Here is a 10,975-nt window from a genome sequence, read left to right on the forward strand (position 1 = left end):
TTACTTTTTAATTAGAGAAATTGACTTTCCTGTGAAGAAGCGTAATGACAGAATAAGACGATAAGACCCTATGGAGCTCTAATTTAGTCCAACACCCCCTCCCCCAAAATTAATGAAATCAAGGGATAACAAAACTTTAAATGGACTAAAATTTTGGTTGGGGTGACCTCGGAGAGTAAAACAAGTGATTAAAACCTAGACCAACTAATCAAAATATTTTATCATTTATTGGTCCAAAAGCTTCATCGATGGAACGAGTTACCCTAGGGATAACAGCATAATCCTATTCTGGAGTTCATATCAACAGTAGGGTTTACAACCTCATTAAATCAGGACATCCCAATGGTGTAACCACTATTAATGGGTCATTTGTTCAATGATTAAAGTCCTATGTGATCTGAGTTCAGACCGAAGTAATCCAGATCAATTTCTATACATTTCATATTTCTCCCAGTATGAAAGGACAAGAGAAATCAGGCCTACTTTACAAAACTAATGGATGACATAATCTTAATCTTAATTAATTTACACCAGCCCTGCCCAAGAACAGGGTTTATTAGGTGGCAGAGCCTGGTAATTGCATAAAACTTAAACCTTTATAACCAGAGATTTAACTTCTTTCCTGAACAATTTGGTTATAATCAACATTCTTTTATTAATTATTCCCATTCTACTTGCTACAGCATTCCTTATCCTAATCCAGTGAAAAGTACTGGGCTATATACAAATCTATGAAGGACCAAACATTGTTGGATGTGATGGCCTGCTCCAACCCATTGCCAATGCTGGCCAGCTATTCATTAAAGAACCATTAACATCATCAATATCTATATTATTGCATCAGTCCTAGCCTCTACATTGGCCCTAACAATATGAATTCCATTACCCACACCATATCCATTAATCAATAGAAACCTAGGCATACTATTTATATTAGCTGTATTATAGTCTCTCATCAGGTTGAACCTCAAGTTCAAAATATGCAGTAATTGGGACCCTATGAGCAATAGCGCAAACAATTTCATATGAAGTAACACTAGCAATCATTCTATCATCAGTTGTATTAATTAATGGATCATTTACCCTCTCAACATTAATCACTACTCAAGAATACTTATGTCTAATTTTTCCATCTTGGCCACTGACCATGATATGATTTCTCTCAATCTTAGCAGAAACCAACCAAGCTCCATTCGACCTAACAGAAAGAGAATCAGAACTTGTCTCTGGCTTCAATGTTGAGTATGCAGCAGGCGCATTTGCCCTATTCTTCCTAGCAGAATATGCCAACATTATTATAATAAATATTTTTTACAACAATTCTATTCCTATGTACCAGAACTATACTCAATTTTATTATCAAAATCATCTTCCTATCCTTTTTTCCCTATGAATACAAGCATCCTATCCACGATTCCAATAGACCAACTTATACATCTTCTATGAAAAACTTCCTACTACTAACGCTAGCTCTTTGAATATGAAATATATCATTACTGATCATTATATCAAGCATCCCACTGAACATAATATGTCTGACAAAACAGTTACTTTGATGGAGTAAATCATAGAGGTTTAAATCCTCTTATTTCTAGTATTAAGGAATTGAACCTACTCCTAAGAATTCAAAAATTTCCATGCCACCATATTACACCATATTCTATAGTAAGGTCAGTTAAGTAAGCTATCAGGCCCATACCCTGAAAATGTTGGTTTATATCCTTCCCATACTAATAAATTCCCTATTTTTATTATCATTTCACTATCATGTCAGGAACTACAGTTGTTATGATAAGCTCACATGGATTAATAATCTGAATTGGCTTTGAAATAAACATATTAGCTATTATTCTAGTTTTAATTAAAAAATTCAACCCATGTGTCAAAGAAGCATCCACTAAATATTTTTTGACACAAGCCATCACATCTATACTTGTTAATCTAATATATTCTGGCCAATGAACAATTATAAAAGTGTTTAATCCAACAGCATCCTTTATCACAACAGCCCTTGTCATAAAACTTGGACTTTTCCCCATTCCACTTTTGAATGCCCGAAGCTCCACTAATGTCTGTCCTAATTTTATTAACATTACAGAAACTTGTACCACTATCAATTTTATATCGAGTTTCATATCCATTAATCTAAACATGTTACTAATTAGAGTTATATATATATTTTTAACATCTTTATTGGAGTATAATTGCTTTACAATGGTGTGTTAGTTTCTGCTTTATAACAAAGTGAATCAGTTATACAGATACATATGTTCCCATATCTCTTCCCTCTTGTGTCTCCCTCCCTCCCACCCTCCCTATCCCACCCCTCTAGGTGGTCACACAGCACCGAGCTGATCTCCCTGTGCTATGCGGCTGCTTCCCACTAGCTATTTTACGTTTGGTAGGGTATATATGTCCATGCCAGTCTCTCACTTTGTCACAGCTTACCCTTCCCCCTCCCCATATCCTCAAGTCCCTTCTCTAGTAGGTCTGTGTCTTTATTCCCATCTTGCCCCTAGGTTCTTCATGAATTTTTTTTCTTAGATTCCATATATATGTGTTAGCATACAGTATTTGTTTTTCTCTTTCTGATTTACTTCACTCTGTATGACAGACTCTAGGTCCATCCACCTCACTACAAATAACTCAATTTCATTTCTTTTTATGGCTGAGTAATATTCCATTGTATATATGTGCCACATCTTCTTTAGAGCTCTATTTTTTTAATCAATCATAGTAGGAGGATGAAGAAGTCTTAACCAAACCCCACTACAAAAAATCATAGCCTACTCATCAATTGGTTACATAGGTTGAATAACAGCTGTTATAGTTTATAATCCAACTATAATAATCCTATACTTATATAATAACACTCATTACATTATTTATATATAATTCATCCACCACAATGCTATCTTTCTCCTAATTTATTAAACACCCTTAATTGCTACAATTATTCTCACTATTATATTATCATTAGGAGGCCTCCCACCACTTTTCAGGGTTTTTAGCTATATGAATGGTTACTCAAGAAATAACAAAAAATAATATTTTACCAACATTAACAGCTATCATAGCACTACTCAATCTATATATGATTAAGCTGCTCTACATCACTAACCACATCCCCGTCAATAAATAACATGAAATAAAATGACAATATGGGGCTTCCCTGGTGGCGCAGTGGTTGAGAGTCCGCCTGCTGATGCAGGGGACGTGGGTTCGTGCCGCGGTCCGGGAAGATCCCACATGCCGCGGAGCGGCTGGGCCCGTGAGCCATGGCCGTTGAGCCTGCGCGTCCGGAGCCCGTGCTCCGCAACAGGAGAGGCCACAACAGTGAGAGGCCCGCGTACCGCAAAAAAAAAAAAAAAAAGAAAAAAAAAAATGACAATACGAAAACATGAAATGAATAATACTTTTACCACCACTAATCATAATATCAACAGTGTTTCTTCCCTTATCATCAATATTATCAGTACTGGGTTAGGAATTTAGGTTAGCACAGACCAAGAGCCTTCAAAGTCCTAAGCGAGTATTATTTACTGAATTCCTGAAAATAAGGATTGCAAGACTTTATCTTACATCAACTGGATGCAAATCACACTCTTTTATTAAACTAAATTCTTACTGGATTTGATGAGCTTTCATCCCACAGAATTTTATTTAACAGCTAAATACTTTAGTCAGTTGGTTTCAATCTACTCTCTCCATTCAGGGGAGAAATAGGGGAGAAGCCAGGCAGAATTAAAGCTGCTTCTTTGAATTTGCAATTCAATATGTCATTCACCACAGGGCTTGGCAAAAAGAGGCCTCAACCTGTCTTTAGATTTACAGTCTAACACTTGCTCAGCCATTTCACTATGTTCATAAACTGCTGATTATTCTCAACAAACCATAAAGTTATAGTCACTGAGCATCTGTTTCTTGGTGCCTGTGCCAGAATAGAAGTAGTCTTAAGCCTTTTAATCATGCCAAACCAAGCCCGAAGCTTTACTAGGAGATGATCAAATCTACAATGTAGCTGTACCACCCATGCATTTGTAATAATTTCATAGTTATACCTAATTTCATAGTTATACCTACTATAATTGGAGGATTCAGAAACTGACTAGTTCCACGAATAACTGGAGCACCTGATATAGCATTTCTCCCAATAAATAAGTTTTTTACCTCTTCCACCACCATTTTTAGAACAGGCTAACAGGCTGAACAGTATATCTATGTTTAGCTGGCAGTCTAGCCTACATGGGAGCTTCTGTTGACCTAACCATTTTTTCCCCTACATTTAGCAGGTGTATACTCAATTCTAGGTGCTATAAGTTTTATTACCTCAATTATTAGTATGAAAACTCCAGCTATATCTCATTACCAAACACCACTGTTTGTTTGATCCAGCCTACTTCTGGCCACACTAGTACTATTGTCACTCCCAGTTCTAGCATCCAGAATCACTTCATTGTTAATAACCACAATCTATCAATTTTTCTTTGACCCTGAAGGTGGAGGTGATCCAATTTTATATCAACATTTATTCTGATTTCTTTGGCCACCCAGATTTTTACATCCTTCTTTTACCTGACTTCAGGATAATATCACATACCATCAAATATTATTTGGGAAGAAAACAACCTTTGGGGTATATAGGAATAGTCTGAGCCATAACGTCTCCCCAGGCTTTCTCGTATGAGCTCAACACATGTTCAGAGTAGGAATAGATGTTGATATGAGCATGTATTACATCAGCTACTCTAATTACTGCCATCCCCATAAGAGTAAAAGTATGTAGTTGATTAGCAACTAATGGAGGTGATAATAAAATGATCACCAGCCATATTATGAGCCTTAGGTTTTATTTTCTTATTTACAGTAGGAGGTTTAACAGAAATTGTCCTAGCTAATTCATCCTTAGACAGTGTTTTTCATGATACATGCTATGCAGCAGGACACTTTCACTACATCTTATCAATAGAAGCAGTATTCACCATTATAAGAGGCTTTGTCCACTGATTTTCGTTATTTTAGGCTATAGACTCAACTCAACCTGAGCAAAGCTTCATTTTACAATTAAATTTGTAAGCATTAATATAAATCTCTTTCCACAACATTTTCTTGGCCTTCAGGACTACCGAGATGTTCCTCTGAACATACAGATGCATACACAACATGAAATACCATCTCATCCATAAGTTCATTTCATTAACAGCAGCAATACTAGTAATTTTTATAATACGACAAGCTTTCGCATCTAAACAAGAAGTATCAGTAGTGGAGTTAACAACTTCCAATCTTAAATGATTGCATGGATATTTCCCACCGTATCATACATTTGAAGAACCTACTTACATAAATTTAAGAAAGGAAGGAATCGAAACTTCTCCAACTGGTTTCAAGCCAACTTCATAACCACTGTCTTTCTCAATAAGTGAGATATTAGTAAAAATTACATAACTTTGTCAAATTAAATTATGGATTCAAACCTTTTACATCTCTATGCCATATCCATTCCAACTAAGCTTACAAGACTCAACATTGCCTATTATAGAAGAACTTTTACATTTTCATGATTATACACTTATAATTGCTTTCCCAGTTAGTTCTTTGGTTATTTACATCATTTCATCACTACTAACAACTAAACTAACTCACACAAGTACAATAGATGCACAAGAGGTAGAAACAGTTCGAGACTATTCTAGCTGCTATTGTTCTACTTTTAAGTGCTACACCATCATCACAAATTCTTTATATAATAGTTGGAATTAATAATCCTTCCCTAACTGTAAAAACTTTAGGTGACCAATGATAATGAAGCTGTGAATACACAAAATACGAAGTTCTAAATTTTGATTCTTACAACAGATCTAAAACCAGGAGAACTACAACTACTACAGGTATATAATGGAGCAGTCTCACCTACAGAAATAACAGTCCAAATACTAATTTCACCCGAAAACATCCTACACTCATGAGCTATTCCCTCCGTAGGCCTCAAGACAGATGCTATTGCAGGGCACCTTAAACAACCCTGATTCTACATGACCAGGCTCATACTGTGAACAACATTCAGAAATTTGGGGGTTATGTCATAGCCTCATGCCCATTGACCTCTAATTAATTCCACTAAAATATTTCAAAAATGATCGGCATCAAATTATAAAATCATTAAGAAGCTAAAGAGCATAAACCTTTTAAGTTAAAGACTGAGAATTTTAACCTTCCCTTAGGGATATTCCACAACTAGATACATTAACATGATTCATCACTATTATAATTATAGTACTATTTATTATATTTCAGTTAAAACTTTCAAAACATTCTTATCTTTCAACTCAGAATTGAAAACAAAACATCAAAACATTACACGCCTTGAGAAACAAAATGAATAAAGATTTATTCACCTCTTTCACTACCCAAACAATAACAGGATTACCTATTGTTATTCCAATAGTTTCCCAAGTGTTTTATTTCCCATACCTCACCAACTAATTAATAACCGCATAATTTCTATCCAACAATGACGAGTTCAACTTACATCAAAACAAATAATGGCCATCTGAAGCAGCACAACTTTCGCCATCGAGGCAGCTCTGCCACTGGGAAAAAAGCGCCGGGACCCTTCCAAATGAAGGTTCTTGTAAACGCAGGGCTCCTCTAAGTGGGCAGGGACTGCGATTCACTCACTACACGATAAGCATGAGTTTGGTGGGTCACTCTGCATTATCATGCAAATAGAGGTGATCCCCAATACATCACTTACCCATATTTTATTTATTGGCTCAAAAAATCTACTAAGCCTTCTACCACATTCATTTACACCTGCTACACAGCTCTCAATAAATCTAGGAATCGCTATTCCCTTATGAGCAGGAACAGTAATTACCGGCTCCCCCCACAAAACAGAAGCATCTTTATAGCCCATTTCCTGCCCCAAGGGACAACCAGCCCACTCAGTCCTATATAACTATCTGAACCATTAGGCTGTTTATGCAACCAACAGCCTTAGCTGTATACCTAACAGCCAGCACTACTGCTGGCCACCTCTTAATTCATTTAATTGGAGGAGCAAGCCTTAATAAGTGTTAGCCCCACTACGGCTTTTATCACATTTATTATTTTGATCTTGTTTACTTTTCTTGAATTCTCAATAGCTTTAATTCAAGTTTATGTATTTAACTACTAGGAAGCCTTTACTTGCATGATAATACTTAATGACCCACCAAACTCATGCATATCGTATAGTAAACTCCAGTCCCTGCAATTTCCAAGAGCCCCGCACTTAAAGGAACCCTCAGTTGGAAGAGTCCTGGAGCTTTTTCCCCAGTACAGAGCTGCCTTGATGGCAAAAGTTGTTTCCTGCCACCACCCCCTTTCAGGACTTGACCCCATTCCCAGGGCCCCCTTTTCCTGAGGGACCCGTCAAGTCACCTCTCTCCCTCAGGGCAAGGTTTCCCTCACTTTTTCTTACTCACCTCTAGCTGCCTCTTCAGTTCGTCTTCCCACTTCTCCTGGCTCGTCCTGAGATCTGTCTTCATCAACATGGAGACCTCTGGACTGTTTCTCTTTTGTTCTTTGTCATGAACCAGCTGTGTGATCTTAGGGAAGCATTGCCTTCTCTGGGTCCCAGTGTCCTTGTGTGTAGGAATAAAGGGCAGGTCAGATAGGACCAAGCTGTGTTCCAACGGAGTCCAGCCCAAGATCTGTTTTACACATTGGGCCTTCCTGGTAGTCCCTACTCAAGATTGAGCTTGAGTAAATGGTTTGGGGCTGAAAAAAGACCTTCCACTCCTGAGCTCCAGGGCCCTCCCTAACCCTCCGCCCTGTGAGCCAGCAGCAGAGTTGGGATTAGGAGTCCCCCTGAGCCTCTGCGCCTTTCTGTTCACTGTCTGCACGACTGGTGCCGTCTGTTTCTTTCCTGATACGAGTTCAAATTGTCAGCAGACGGGACTGAGGCCCAAGCCTGGATCATACCTGGCCCACCTTTCAAAGTCTCTGGACCAGTGAGGGTTTCTCTGCTGGGTGGGCTCCTGCCACCCCTCCCACGCCAGCAAGCGTTCTTCTCTTCCACAGCCTCAGGGTAGAGGCCGACAAGGAAAGTGATCATCTCTCCGCACTCTGCAGACGAGGAAAGTAAGGCACAGAAAGATGAAACAAACTCCCCGGCTCCTGCTCAGAGCCAGGATGAGACCTGGGGCTTCTGGGGCCCAGCCAATGTTCCTTTTATTAGCTCCAAAGAGAAACAAGTTTTACAAGTTTGGTTGATGCTCCCCAGCTGGTATCCCCCCTAAGGGTTTTCACATGGGAAAAGACAATGGCTCCTAAATCGAAAAGGCCAGAAAGAGCTAAGCAGGCTAAGATACAGCTGAGGCAAGCAGGCCCCACTGGATAAGTATCTACCAGCGGGGGTGGAGAGATAACGTCTGAAATGAAATTTATCTGTTTGCAGAAAAGACACAGAAATGGCTCCTTCTGCAGGCCAGGGCCAAGAAGAGAGGTGTTTTCCACCCCATCACCTTCAGTGTGTGCTACTCCCGGCTGAGCATGAGTTTCAGCGTCCCTAAGCCCACCTCCCCCTAAACTCAAACACCCGAGAGCAGCCTCCATGAGTCCAAGAGACATCCTCATGGAACGGCACCTGGAGATGCCGTGAGGCCTCCACTGCCCCATTTTCAAGTCCCTCCCAGGAAAGGGAGTCCACTGCCTCCCTCAGTGACTCCTTCGGTGGCCCTTGTTTGACCTGCTAAGTCCACTAAGGTCCATGCAGGAGACAGACGGCAGGCAGCTTTCTGTCAGGCTAGCCTCTCCCTTTCCTCGGTTCATTCTTACGCATCCTCCTCCCACAAGGGAGGAGAAAGACATACAAGACACATTGGTCTGGTCTTCAAGAACTCAAGTCAGGTGGAGGGGGATAGGGTGGACAGGATTCTATACTACAGCGTGGCATCTGTCATTTCACTTTATATGGTCGGATTATATGTCTTTTGTAAACCAGCTTAAATCTTTGTTGAACTATATAGTGTGAATAAATCAGTTAAACTCTTAAGTGTGTGTGTGTGTGTGTGTGGCGGACAGGAGGTTGGTTCCGCAGCACCTCTCTTCCAAGTGTCAGTGACAACTCATCACTGGTCTCTGCTGCCAGGTGCCCCCTCCACTTTCAATCTGTCTTACAAGCTATCACCTGCTAACGCACTATTTATAAACTTTCAATCGTTCTCCTTTGCCTACAGAATTGAGTAAAAAAAATCACATCTGGCAGGGAAGGATTTCCAAAGTATCATCCCTCTGACTTTTTCCAAGCAAATTTCTCTCACATTTCCCCGGACCTCATGCAATACTTCAGCCTAAACCAATCTGGTCATTGACTCCAAAGCGCTCTTCAAACCCCTGAACTTTGTCCAGCACGGTCTCTTGCTCCACCTGTGATGCCTGCCCCCCTCCTCTCTCACTCCCCACCTCCATCGCCGACATTCAAAACCCTACCCACCCAAGGAGATGCCTACTTTACAACAAATGCTGCCCTCTTCTCCCTTTCAAAACTGTCCCCAGACAGTGATGACAGTGAGAAACAGAAATGCAAATTACGCCCTTGACAAAGCTAGAGGACACGTATAACTCAAAAATCACAAAACATAATAAAGAGCTATCAGTGTAATTACAGCCAAACAGAGAATGAGGATATCCTGGATAGTCCTGCCTCTGAAGTGAGGGAAGGGGAGCTCCTCCCCCATCACCTCATTAGCAGGTGAAAGCAAATATCTCAAGTGGGAAGGGTGCTTTTTGGATTGTAAGGGCAACTCCCAAATAAAATTGATCACACGTGCTTCTCCAAAAGCAGGTGACGACCATTCGGAGGACAAAACTAAAGAACTCTTTAGCAATGAGAACAAGTCAGTACCTTGGCAGCAGGAGTTTCTCTGACCTGATTTGTCTCCAAGAATATGTGGACAAGAAGGGTCATATGTAGAATCACATGTACAAGCCGTATTTGCACAGAAGGCTCCATCTGAGCTCTATAGTTGCAATGTGGTTGGTTTGGGGGGAGTAAAGTATAAAAGAATGAACTCATACCCCTCACATCACGTCATAGGAGAATACTTGTTACAGTCTGGAGCGCAGGCCTGTCCTCCCTCCATACATAACTCCTAAAAATATCTTGCCCATGAAACACTCACCTTATCCAAATGAGAGTAATGATTTAAAATGTCTATGTTGGGACTTCCCTGGTGGCACAGTGGTTAAGAATCCACCTGCCAATGCAGGGGACACGGGTTTGAGCCCTGGTCCAGGAAGATCCCACATGCTGTGGAGCAACTAAGCCCGTGTGCCACAAGTACTGAGCCTGTGCTCTACAGCCCTTGAGCCACAACTACTGAGCCCACGTGCCACAACTACTGAAGCCTGTGCGCCTAGAGCCCATGCTCCGCAACAAGAGAAGCCACCACAATCAGAGCTTGTGCACCGTAAGGAAGAGTAGCCCCTGCTCACCACAACTAGAGAAAGCCCGTGCACAGCAATGAAGACCCAATGCAGTTAAAATTAAATAAATTAATTTTAAAAAATAAAAATAAAAATAGATAAAATGTCTCTGTAGTGATAGTTAAACAAAAAGGAGAGAGAACAAAATATTGAAAAGCATGACAGGAAAAACAAATAGCAGGTGAAGTATAGTCACCTGAAATAGGTTTCCATGAAGCACATTTGAGAAACATGAAAAATGAGACCAAATATAAAATTATGAATTAAAAAATTTGATGAAGCTATGACCTCCATAAAACAAGAGCAAAACGAAGACAAGCAGAAGCTCATGGTAAGGCTAAGAAAGCAGGAAATGAAAGATGAACTGTCCCAGCTAAAGACAGCAGTGGAGGAACACGGAAGCCCGGCAATGAGGGACCAGTAAGAAGGAATTATTATTTATGTCACAAGCCATTCAGCCATTCACGTAAATTCATATCTAGACTCAGCCTCATGAATTCCC

Source organism: Mesoplodon bidens (genome assembly GCF_964165515.1).
Source record: "Mesoplodon bidens genome assembly, chromosome: 4".
Classification (NCBI taxonomy): domain Eukaryota; kingdom Metazoa; phylum Chordata; class Mammalia; order Artiodactyla; family Ziphiidae; genus Mesoplodon; species Mesoplodon bidens.